The sequence below is a fragment of the Lissotriton vulgaris genome, chromosome 5 (assembly GCF_964263255.1).
Source record: "Lissotriton vulgaris chromosome 5, aLisVul1.2, whole genome shotgun sequence".
NCBI classification, from domain to species: domain Eukaryota; kingdom Metazoa; phylum Chordata; class Amphibia; order Caudata; family Salamandridae; genus Lissotriton; species Lissotriton vulgaris.
The window spans coordinates 297,560,717-297,573,248 of NC_141693.1; the positions used below are offsets into that span (position 1 = coordinate 297,560,717).

Consider the following 12,532-nt stretch of genomic DNA (forward strand, 5'->3'; position numbering starts at 1 on the left):
GACTCTGGAAGGGTAATTTTTCAGTTACACACAACATATTTGGAATCACTGTGAAATGCAAACCTGAATGGGTGGTGAACCCATGGTCCTATTGTCCCACAGCAACTTTCAAGACCATTCCATCAGCCGGATACAGAAACGAAACCATAATTTAATTGAGGTTATTTGATTAATTACATTTTAGTTGTATCTGAAATGGCCACTGGCAAACTTATTTTTGATTAAGATTAACAAATGTAAGATATAAATTCATTTCATTTTAACTATAACAATGGCTAACAATGACAGAACCTCCTGAAATGTAGACAATGCCGCAACCCACTCCACAACAACTTTTATACCACAGGACAACTCTGGCAGGAGGAATTTGCTTGCTTTGACAACATTTACCGTCTAGTACTTTGATGACTTATGTTTTGCTATCTTTACTGGTTTTACCTCCAAATATAGGGCATGACGTTCTCAGCCAACTGGCTTTGCATGTGAGCTCTAGGAAGATAAAACTCGTATTGCTGTAGTTCCCTTTGATTTAGCCCAAACAAAATGAGTTTGCTACTTATGATAACTGAAAATTCTTAGGGAGTCCTTACACCCTACAACCCAGTTGTAAAGAGGTATTTTCATAAACTTAAGAATATGACCCCATAAGGCCACCAGATCAGTGGTTGGATTTGGATATTTCTCACATCAACGTGTGCACATTTCCCTTTAAACCGCTGGCTACAGACCATAAATTCAAAGAACTCTAGTCTCTTACTGATTCAGAACTCTTCAAGCACCTTCTTTAGCAGAACTTAGGCAGGCCTTAATGTTGATCACTTAATGTTTTTTCCTTATTCAAAGTCTCTTTTGTCTTCTGGGTATCATATGAGGACAAAGTTATATAATGACCCTGTACTCTACAAGTCAGAAGACTAAGACCATACCAGTCTAACTCTCGCCTGAAAGGGTCTTTTGTGGGGATGTTAATTGTTCTTTTTTATTTGTATAAACACTGTTTGCCACATCGTCCGAATGTGTAACACCACCACATAATATAATCCTGACCCTCTGATATAACTCTGTAAAATAAATATTGTTGTCCAGAGATTTGTAATTTGTGTTTTTGGATCATTAGAGAAGTAACTTATTTCAGGAACCATGAGACCTATATTCTTCAATTTAGTGTCAAGTAGTCTTCTAGAGACAGAAAATAAACCCTCCGCGCAACTCTTTCTCCATTTTCCAAAATGGTGGCTATAATAGAGGAATGAGATACCTATATAGAAATGAAACAAATGTTTTTTAATTATTGTATGTATATACCAAACAATGCTTATGTTCTGATTATGAAATGTTTGCACTCCTGTTTTAGACGCATTTCCATAGTTCCCTTTTTTTGTTTCGGCAATCACTTATGGTACATTTGCAGAACATTGAACATTTGAGAAAAGCATATCGACAGGAACGCCTTGTTGTCACACAGGTTTTGAAAGTACATGTAAGTGTAATTTCTGTGGGTAGAGGCTTTAGCAATTTCGTAGGTTATAGCACCCCATCAGTATCTTCCTAACCAAATTCACACTGATCTTTCTCTACATATGCAAAATCCAAAACATTTAAACATCTTCTGATCAAGTAGAACACTCTGTTAGTGTACATGCACAGAATAGGACATAGAAGGTCACTTAGCTGGATTGATCTCATGAACTCACTGTACAGAAGATAGTCAAATGTGTGAAAGTCCAGACTTGTTTTCCACACATGCACCAGGAAGTTTTCTACATCTTAAAAGACACATTATTCTTTTGTCTCAGCAAATCCTTTTAGAAACTTCACATGTTCAGCAGTTAAAAGCTCCAAACTTTGTTCCAATTTTGCTCATAGTTTCATCACCCATAAGAATATGTGCCTGATAAGAACACTGGGCATCTCTGGGTCAAATGTCTTGTACAGAATATGAAGTGGGATTGTCATTTCTTGCCTGTTAAGTTAATATCTCCAAGTTCAGCTTGTTCGATATGGATTACCAGAATTTATCAAGTTGCACAGGTATAGGTGCCGAATTTTTGATGCAGGTCAGGTCAATTGTTTCACGTGTAGACATATGTCTGATTCTCATATTTTTCAAAATAGTTTAAGATAACCGTCAAAGACAATGTGCAGTTCTTGCAAGGTGCACACCGACTGATATCTGTAACATAGTCTGAATGACCTCAGCGAAGTTTTGCATGGATGAAATCATCATTCGCAATTGTGACAGTACACAACAGCAGTTTTCAATGAGGACACTTTTTCAAATTGAAATTCTTCAAATTTCTTTTTGACCTCTTGTATGAGTGTGCTTCACTGGTTTGGTTGGAGCATCTCCAGCAAATAATGCATTTGTTGAAAGATCATGCGCGAGACTAGCCTTAAGAAATTCACTCCTTTCTTTTGCTACATCCATGTCTCTATGTGCTTGTTCTTTGGTAACCGGTTTTGTAGTGGCTGCTTGGACGAAACTCTTACTATGGCATTTAAAGCGTGAAGGTTTAGGTGTAGTGACTATGGCAAACAGCTTTCTCTCTTTACAACACAAATCTATCCTGGTTCAGTTCTACATATAGTTTTGATCCGTGTTTCAGGATATCTGGTAGACGTGTCTATATATAGTTATCCACATATTGTTCGATCATGAAGTTGTGCAGTCGCACAGGCTGTCATTTCAAAGGGGTTTCCTTGCTGCTACATGTATGAAGGAGGCTGTCAACATGTTTATTAAAACGTTCCCCTACCCTTTTCCACAAGTTCGAGGTGAGGAACAGTTTCACGATAGTCCATTCATTTTGAATTTGCCATTGCTCTGAAAACATTGCAAATAGAAAGGATTTCATGGTAAACCAGCTGCCATTGAGCAGCATATTCACTTTTACTAGTCTGACCAACAATTTCCTATGAGCTTTTTAGTGATCTCTGGATCGTCTGTTCCAGTTTCATATCTGGAGCCACAGAATTCAACCTTCCCCTCCCTCGGTCTCATCACCAAATGTCTTTGGATGAATTAACTGTAGAGTTATGGTTTTTCTACCTATAGCTTCAACATTCTTTCCCAATACCAGGACCCATATCTCAGGTAGTTTATGTAATAGAATTTGCGAAACACAGTAATCAGACTCCACAATCTTCACGTGCAGGTCCCAATCACCTTCCCAATCAGCATGTACCAGGTTTTTCACTACAGCTATCATGTGTAATACATTTCTGCAGTACTTGAAAAGTTCTGATTTTTCTTTACATTCTTTGACAGACTCTACAAACTTGGGTTTTATTTATTTATTTATTGGCATTTTTAAAGCGCGGCGAATACCCGTAGGCGTCTCGGCGCTGGCTTAAGGGAGTGGATCAGCATTTAGGAACACCTACAGAATATACAGAGCTATTGGTCAAATAACCACGTCTTAAGTTGTTTGCGGAATATGAACAGGGAGGGGCTGGTCCTAATATGTAGAGGAAGGATGTTCCAGAGTCTAGGGGCGGCGACCAGAAAGCGCCTATCGCCCCAAGTGACTGTTCTAGTACGAGGCACTACTAGGTGATTATGATGAGAGGAGCGGAGGGAACGGGTTGGAATGTAGTGGAGAAGGTTGTGTTTAAGGAAATGGGGGCCTTGATTGTTGAGTGCCTTGTAAACAATACACAATGATTTAAATTTGATACGACTGCGTATCGGGAGCCAGTGAAGTTCCCTGACGGTGTTTGAGACAGGTGCAAACTTGGGAAGTCCCGCCAGTATCCGAGCGGCTGCATTTTGAATTGACTGCATCTTGTTTGTCACCCGGGATTGTGCATTTAGGAAGAGGGCATTACAGTAGTCCAGGGCGGACAAGACCAATGAGCTGACCAGGGTTCTCCCAGCAGTATCCGGTAGGTAGGATAGTATTTTCCTGAGCATTCTGAGTTTCATGTGAGCTGTTGCAGCAGTCTTGTTGGCGTGTGCCATGAAATTTAGACCTACATCAAAAGTGACACCCAAATTTCTAACTTTGAGGGCTGGACTAGGAGGAGTTCCAAACGATGTTGGCCACCAAACTGGTGACCAGCCCGGGGAGAGGTGACCGAAAATGACCACTTCAGTTTTTTCTGAATTGAGTTTAAGACAATTCGTGGCCATCCAGTCACCTATGGCCACCATTCCTCTAGTGAATAGATTGGCCACTTCTTCACCATCCCCTTTGATGGCCAATACCAATTGGGTGTCGTCGGCGTAGGAGGTCAGGCTCATCCCAAATGCTTTGATGACACTAGCAAGGTCCGACACATAGATGTTAAATAGTGTCGGACTTAGGGACGAGCCTTGGGGGACCCCACAAGGCAGGGACACCTTAGAGGATTGGTATGGTCCTAGGGATACCGCCTGAGTTCTGTTAGCCAAAAACGATACAAGTAGGTCCAGCGCTGTTTCCTGGACCCCTAGTCGTTCGACACGGTCGGCCAGGATCTTGTGGTCGACCGTGTCGAAGGCCGCAGAGAGATCCAGCAGGACCAGGACTGCTGTCCCCCCCCGATCTTGTATGGCTCTGATGTCATCGGCCGCTTTTAGGAGGGCCGTTTCCGTGCCATGGCATTTGCGGAATCCAAACTGAGTGTTGTCAAGCAGCTGATGCTGCTCCACAAACTCCGACAGTTGCTGGTTCATAGCTTTTTCTATGACTTTGGCCAGGAACGGGAGACTAGCTATCGGCCGATAATTTTTTAGTTCATCTTTATTAAGATTAAATTTCTTTAATAGGGGTTTGACCAACGTGTGTTTCCGTGAGACCGGGAAAATGCCGGAACTGAACATAGCGTTACAGACCCGAGTTATGACCGGAATCAACGTGTCCATAACTGGGGCAAGCACTTTAAACGGGCATGGATCCAGTGCTGATCCTGTTTTAATCCTTGAAATGATGCTCTTCGTCTGATCCATAGTAAGGTCAGCAAAGCGCGTCAATGAGTTATCCCGCGGTGTAGGAGGAAGGGAACGAGGAGCGGTTTTGGTATTTAAGGAAAAAGCCTGATAGATATCGTTGACTTTCTTAAAGAAAAAATCAGATAGGGCATCGCAAAGATGTTGTGAAGGGGGGGGGGGGTGTAAGATCCTGCGTGCCACCGGACAGGCGCTTAGTTATGTCAAATAACTTTACATGAGTTTTTTGCCTTATCGATTTGTTCGGCATAATAGGCTCTTTTCGCCTCTGCAATCATCTGTTTGTACCGAGCAAGTAAATCTTTATATAATGTTTTACTCTTGGGGTCGTACTGCTTTCGCCAGTGTCTTTCTCTTTGTTTATTAAGTTGTTTCTGCTTTTTAAGTTCATCAGAGAACCAAGGTGCACTGGGGGAAGCCCGATTCTGGGAAATAGATTTTAAGGGCACTAACTCGTGTGTGGCCTGACTGAGCCAGTTATGGAACTGATTTGTAGCGACAATGGGATCATCTGACAGCAGAGGCGATGTTCTTGCCAAGAGCATATTCAGTGTCCCCACGTTTAAGTCTTTCCATGCTCTCACCTGTTTGGGGTTTTAGGTTTTCGGATTTTAAACTGAGTGTATTGAATATGGTCTGACTTCGCATTATGCCCATAGAAGTGAACAAGGCACAGGGTGCACTTAGATAGATATGTAAAACCTAATTTGTCATTCTTGTTCCAGAAAGCACTCCAATGCAATGTTTCTATAGCGGCAGGTATGATGAGCATACCTTGTAGTGAACAAACGAGTTCTGCTCAATACTGACTGGACAGTTTTGCTTCCAAAGATTTCAGCCTCAATAAGTGCATTGTTAATGCCATATCCACTGAGAACCTCCTACACACCTCAACGCAACTTTGTCATGTGGAAAACGCCCATCATTGGATGAAGATAATCAAATTCTATTGGATTGCTCATAAAAATGTCAGCTACAAAATGGAAAACACCTTCATTGCAGAAAATTGGCAGGATATGCTGGTCTTCAAGCTGAGCACGCACATTTTGGAAAGATTTTTAGAGCTGTGTATACTGTAGTGTAATTTGTGACTGGAAGAGATGGTATTACTGGTAAAAACCAAGCCATCTTTAGTAGGACAGTATTCTGGAAAATCAGAGCATGAATTTCAACCCAAGGTGGAATTGGCTTTTCATCCTTCAGTCATTACCGAATAAGCGATGGTAAATTCAGTTAAATCAGCTTTGTGGACCGCAGCATCAGTTCGAAGATCCATGTCCTCAGCCACTTTTAAACTTTCTGGTAGACTGGGACATGTTGATGACTTGTAGTGATTTTGCACTCGTTAGCAAGGCAGTTGGGTTATAAGTAAGGAGCTTTAGTTATTTATGCCTACAGCCAACACTGCAGGTTTTCAACAGCTACTTCAATGGTACAGTCTTAAAGCACTAAGGCAGTAAGTATGTGTGCTGGATGTTCTAGACAAAGAAGAGCTTTATTCAAAATCCAAATTATCAAGACCAGCAACTGTAAATCCTTTCCTGGTAAAGTGACTTGGAAGTGGTGTGCTGTCAGATTCACAAGATTTCACAGCATGAGTTGCTAACAAGTTCCTGCTCCGTAATAGGTCATAACTTGTTGATACACCAATCCTATTCATTGAAGTGATTAGCTCTCTAAGTATACACTTGCCATAGATTGCGTGGGCAGTCATGTGTAGCGGAGTTTTCTTTTTCATAAAACAGGATTTGGAAAAGACAGTACATTTGCAAAGCATAAGCCTGTCGTTTCATGGGATTGTCTGCCACTTCTCCGCTTATATCTTCAAAGCCATCATCAATGTTGTTGACTTCTGTTCCTAACTCAAGTACTTTAGTTTTTAACAGTTTTGCTTTGCTGATATTAAACAATGATGTATAAAATGTTAAAACAACAGCAGGCATTCTTGTTGACTTCCATGATTTGCAGAGCTCTGGGGCATCACAATATTTGTCATTAAGTCCAAAACCTAAATCTTTCAGGACGTTTCTTAATATGGTTCCTACTGATTTTACTGCACACTGATCATATTTTGGCAGCAGGATCTTCAGGAATCAAATCAGAGAACACCATAAGTGGCTCATTCTTTTAGTTAGGCTGACAAAAATTTATTCAGTCATTGCACATTCTAACCAGAAAAATCTTAATTTCATTATTATTGCTCAATACAGTTTCATCAATATTGACCATTATTTCTCTGACCTCACGGATTGGGAGCCAGTAGCAAGCACTCAAAAGTGGCGTTAAAACTTAATTTTCTTTTTCAAACAGTGCAACCTTAACTGAAAGCTGGTGGTTACGTAGCTGCTGGGAGCTCATGGTATATTGATATTTTGGAATGTATGCATGCATGCAGTTCGGGGGGCACACAAATCTGCTGCAAATAGATTCATCCTTTCAGTTTAGATCAGCTACTCGGCTGAAAAATTCACCTTGGAAGAAACTAGCTGCTGATAAAACATGTTTGCGGCTCACATCTGTACTCTGTTCTTTCGTCAACCCCTTTGGCTTTTTTTCTGGCTAAATCACAAACACATGGAATATCCTCAGCTTTCTGTTCAGATGTTGGAGGTGGACGAGGGGTAGCCATCGATCTTCTAAGTGGGTTTGCTTGTCATCACCTTCTCAGAAGGTTCGGATTATTGTATTTCACTGGTTTCTGGCATTTATTGAAAAAAAAATTCCAGGATTTTTTCCATTGCATGCGACTTGAAGCACTTGTAATAATGAAAATATTTGATCCTCTTCACCCATCAGTTTCAATCTTTTGTGAACTTAGTCTTGTCGTATTTCTGAAGCATGTCAAACTCTTCTGTCCATGTTAGCTTTACTTTCGGATTAGCTAGGCCTAAGACACATTTTTCTTTACGGAGTATTCAGATTTTGTAAATAGCAACACTGTCGGGAGGTAAAGATCCTCTGCTACCATTATGAATTTGAACAGAAAACCAAAACCAAAAACATTAAAATAAATTACAAATATGATGCCTAAAACAAATTATTATAGAGCCTCCATTTTGGAAATGGTGGAAGGGTTATTCTGAGGAGTCATTTTCTATCTCAATAAGACTACTTGATCCCAAAACCTATGATTTGACACTAAAATGAAGTATAGGTCTCACGGCTACTGAAATATTACACTACAGTAACATCTGCTATTTAAAAAAAAATAACGTCCAGAAAAATTCACCCCGGATTAGCAATGTACCAAGCTAAATTACTTCTCTAATGATAGAAAAACACCAGGACTACCCTTGTCTATATTTCTTCTTAATTGCATTCTGACTGAATAATATGCATGTTGTGATGACCTATGTGCTGTCCCCATGTGATGCATTATGGTTGAAGTGGTCAATAAACAGCATGGAGGGGAAAAAAAGTTAATTACTGACCCTAGCAGTTACATGCCGCATCCGTGATAGAATCACACCTGGCAAGTAAGGTTCCAAATAACCCATGATGTAATTATTTGTATGCATTTTGTACAACTAAGGTTAAAAAAACTCTATAAAGGACTAGCTCACTATAGAAAAGTGAAAACAATCAGCTGAATTCCAAAAGCTATAGCTGTAGACACAATCTACAAGGATTGCCATGGGTTATAGTTCAGAGAGGAAGCCAACCCTGGTCAAGCTGCTTTTCATTTACTCTTCGCTTAAAGAAAAGTCACCCCAGACTGCATAATATCACAATATCTAGACTATAGCAACCTCACTTATTACAACAGCCCACCTCCTTGGTACAATCATGTGTTGTACAAGCTTCCAGCTTTTACAAAAGGGAAACGGGGAATAAAGGAAGACACATAAGAGGAATGCTTTGGCATCTTCCCCTAGCACCTCTTCCATTCTATGCATGCAATGTAAGGCAGTGACTGGTTCTACATTAGCGGTAAATGTCAGCTTTTGGCGATATCCAGTTCTAGGTTCACTGTTTGCAACAGACCCACACTGCTGTCAGTTCTTGTAGGTTAGTACAGTTCTAGCAAATCCAGAAGAGATTTCATCCTGGACTGTTAATGCAGGTAGTGTAGCCCTTTGAGGACTATATGCTAGAAGTACACAGCAGACTAGGGATGATATTTTGCTTGTTCAGGAGCAGACCAGGGCTGATATTCTGCTTTTCCAGGATTATCAGTTTTAGGTGCGCAGACATTTCTAGCTGAATTCACAGGTAAACAAGAGAAAGCAATTTAGTCGGACCATGTATCAATTGGTCTGACGTAGTCCATAGTGGATACACAAGCTCTAAATATATATTTTTCAACAATTCAATCAAAAAGCATTTCGGAATTCTAATCTTATCACATTTTTTAAATCCAGATCCTCCCCAATTTAAACTGTCCTTCCACTACACACAGCGGTAATTTGGTTATCCTTTTAATGGAAAGACGAGTGTATGTTAAGAAAGGGCTTCAGTCAAACCCATTGCCATCCAACACTTACACCCAGGAAAAAGGCATGAAGTAGGAAAGTCCAAAGTTTTCTGAAGAACACACCTTAACCATATAATCCATTACATTTGCGTAGCATCCGGGCCTGTTTCCCATGTGAGAAAGGTCTATTGCTCAGGAATAGAAGAACAAGTTACCTACTTTCAGTAACGCATAATCTGGTATAGACAGGATCTAGCAGCAGATTCCTTGCTTTAGAATCTTCCCCAGGTGGAAGACTGGATCGGAAATTTTTTCCCACAGCACGTCTGCACGTTCGTGTGTTCAGCGATTCCATTAGCATAACATCTAGTAGACTATGTTGATACAGAACCCATATATCTCCCTCACCGTCAACCTTTTTTTTCCATGACTATTTTCTGAGCTTAAAAAACGAGCCACATATAGAAATAGCCTATTGAAACAGTGTGCTAAAATAGACACCCTTGTCAAATAATCACTCTTTTCAGGATGTGAATGACCAAAATGAAATCTTTGAAAAGAGGACTCAGTTCGCAGAGCGGGGACGACGGGAGGATTGTTAAGGAATCTGCGGCTAGATCCTGTCTCTACCAGACAAAGCGTTACCAAAGGTAAGCAACTTGTTCATCTGATAGATTCATCTAGCCGCAGAATCCTTACTTTAGAATCAAATGCCAAAGACATACAATCCCCGGAGGTAGGTCTGTGAACTGAGACCATGAAAAGTCTTACTATAACAAACCCAGTCCAGAACTAGAGAAATATACATAATTTAAGTGAGCAATAAAACTACCACATAGAAAACTCGCAAAAATAACCACAGGCGAGTAAAGTTGAAAAACATTTAAATCATGGGAATAAAATATCCACGTAGGTTTGACACATCTGTGTCAGAAGCCAACCCACAATTGGAGTATAAAGCAACTTGCATCCCTAACTGGATAGGAACCATGCATTCTCACCTTACAATAACAGTGGACAGATCCACAGTAACAAAACTCAAAAACATTAAAAGCATGGGGATAACACAAGACAACGTCACCAAATCACCCTATGAAAATAAACCCATTTGGTTTTCTATTCAGGCCCGAACCGTGTGTTTGAATCTGTGTAACACATAAAAGGCCATCCCACTAAGCAATACCTTTATGCCAAATGAAGTCCTGCCCTAGCCAAGACTGCCCTGCAAATTACACAGAGAAAAATCCATCTCCTGCTGAGAAAACATAACTAATGTTCTTATCAAAAAGAAGTGGAAGACAATAATAGCAACTATTAGCATAGAAGCAGTCTTTTCATATAAAAAAAAATAAAGTTGATACAAATATCTTTAGGCTATTCTGTATAGTACAACATTAAATGCCTGTGTATCAACAGAAGAAATATATTTAACCCGTTAACCGCAGCGGAATTACCGCCGCGGGCATTTCCTTGAGCAGGTGGGGCCGCGTCAGCCAATGGACGTGCGCGGCACTACGAAGATAGTGCTCGCGACGGCCATTGGCCGACGACAGCAGGGAAGGGGTTAAAGATACAAAAATAAAGCCAAATAATCTGCAGCCAATACCGGCATAACACTATGGAGCTATAGTGGGATCATACAACTTAGGAAAGCAGCAACCATACAACCCGTCATAGTAATACAAGTCACCTGAGACACCACCATTAAGCAATGGTTGTATAAAACTGAATAAGAAAGTAAGTATGGAAAAGAAACCTTGATATCCAAGGGAAATCCAACATTATTAGGTGACCTTACTTTTATGAACAGAGACCGATCAACAGATATTGAAAAAAGGTCCCCCACATTTTAATACCGGAAACTTTAAAAGGATTCTATAATAAAAGAATCAAACCACTCTGCAAAATGAACCTCGATTTGTAGGTCATCTAGGGACCACCAGAAACTAGAGAGGTAAATAATTAAAAAAGAGCTGTCCCCTAAAGGAGTAACGATCCTGTACAATAGCAAAAAGAGCCTTCTACAAAAGGTAGAAGCTATGAGGCCAACATCTCTTCCCCTCAAGGATCAACATACATGAACACCTTCATAGGTGAGAACAAGTACAGGAAATGTCCTTCAGAAAAGAAGAAAATATTCAGTAACGCACAGCGTTAGAACAACCTAAAAAGAGTCAAAAACAGTAAGTATCCTTCATAATAGAAGGAATAGAATCGCCTGAGAGAGCCTAGGACTGCCTGGATACCCTGTAATAGCATGACAACCCGAGGAAAACAAACATGCTCAAGGAAAGTGTACAAACCAACAATGTCTACACAAAGGGGCAGAAGAGTCAATAAACAGCAATGGCTATAAGACAGAACCTGAAGAGCAAAACATGTAGGGTCTTAAGGCTCACATAAGCTTTTGGTTAATAATGTTCTAAATCTAGCAAAAGAGAAGAAAACTTACCATCAATCATAAGTAACATCACCGAAACTTAAGGCAACTTCCATGGGAAAAGCCGAAGCCAAAAACCAATATAGGCTACCAGCTACTTTCTGTGAAAATACCAGAAGGAATTTTGTGATAGTCACCTTCAGTGCTGTACTATCCCATCAACAGTACTTAAGTCTATTGGCGTATGCCCATAAATGAAGCACAAGGTCACACAAAAACCATACAAAAGTATGAGACTTCATTATATTAACCAAAAATAGTAAGCGGATATTGTAAATAAACCTCCCATCAAAAGGCAGATCATATACACTGAGACTCCCTTGGGGTATAAATTCAAACATAAACAAGGGGTGACCAGCTTCACGAATGTATAAGATCATACGTCAGAGAAATAACCTGACAGAGGGTAGAACTCTGCACAATCAAATGTGAGACTAATAGTGCACAAGCAGAGCAATCTCATATACACATATATATTTAGAAATGCTCACAATAGCATAGAAAAGATACTCCACATTGAGTATGGTACATACCATGAAGGTATCCACTCTTGAGCTCTTCTGCAGAGTAAAGCAAACTGCAAGACATGTAATACTAGGCCTCAAAAACCCAACACAAACAGCTGAAAAACTCAGTGACAGCGTTGATTAGAAAGTCACAACTTCTGCAGCAAGCAGTTAATAATCTAGAAAACCACTTATCGTGGAATGCATTTTAAAGAATTAAGACTTCTCTGTAAAGAATTCTG

The 12,532-nt window shown here is 40.2% G+C and overlaps 1 protein-coding gene across 1 annotated transcript in view; it reads right to left on the reverse strand.

The window, feature by feature from the left end:
• SSU72 (SSU72 homolog, RNA polymerase II CTD phosphatase) overlaps positions 1 to 12,532 on the reverse strand; it is a 255,189-nt gene that overhangs the window by 21,386 nt on the left and 221,271 nt on the right. The gene's annotated exons all lie outside the window — the stretch shown is intronic.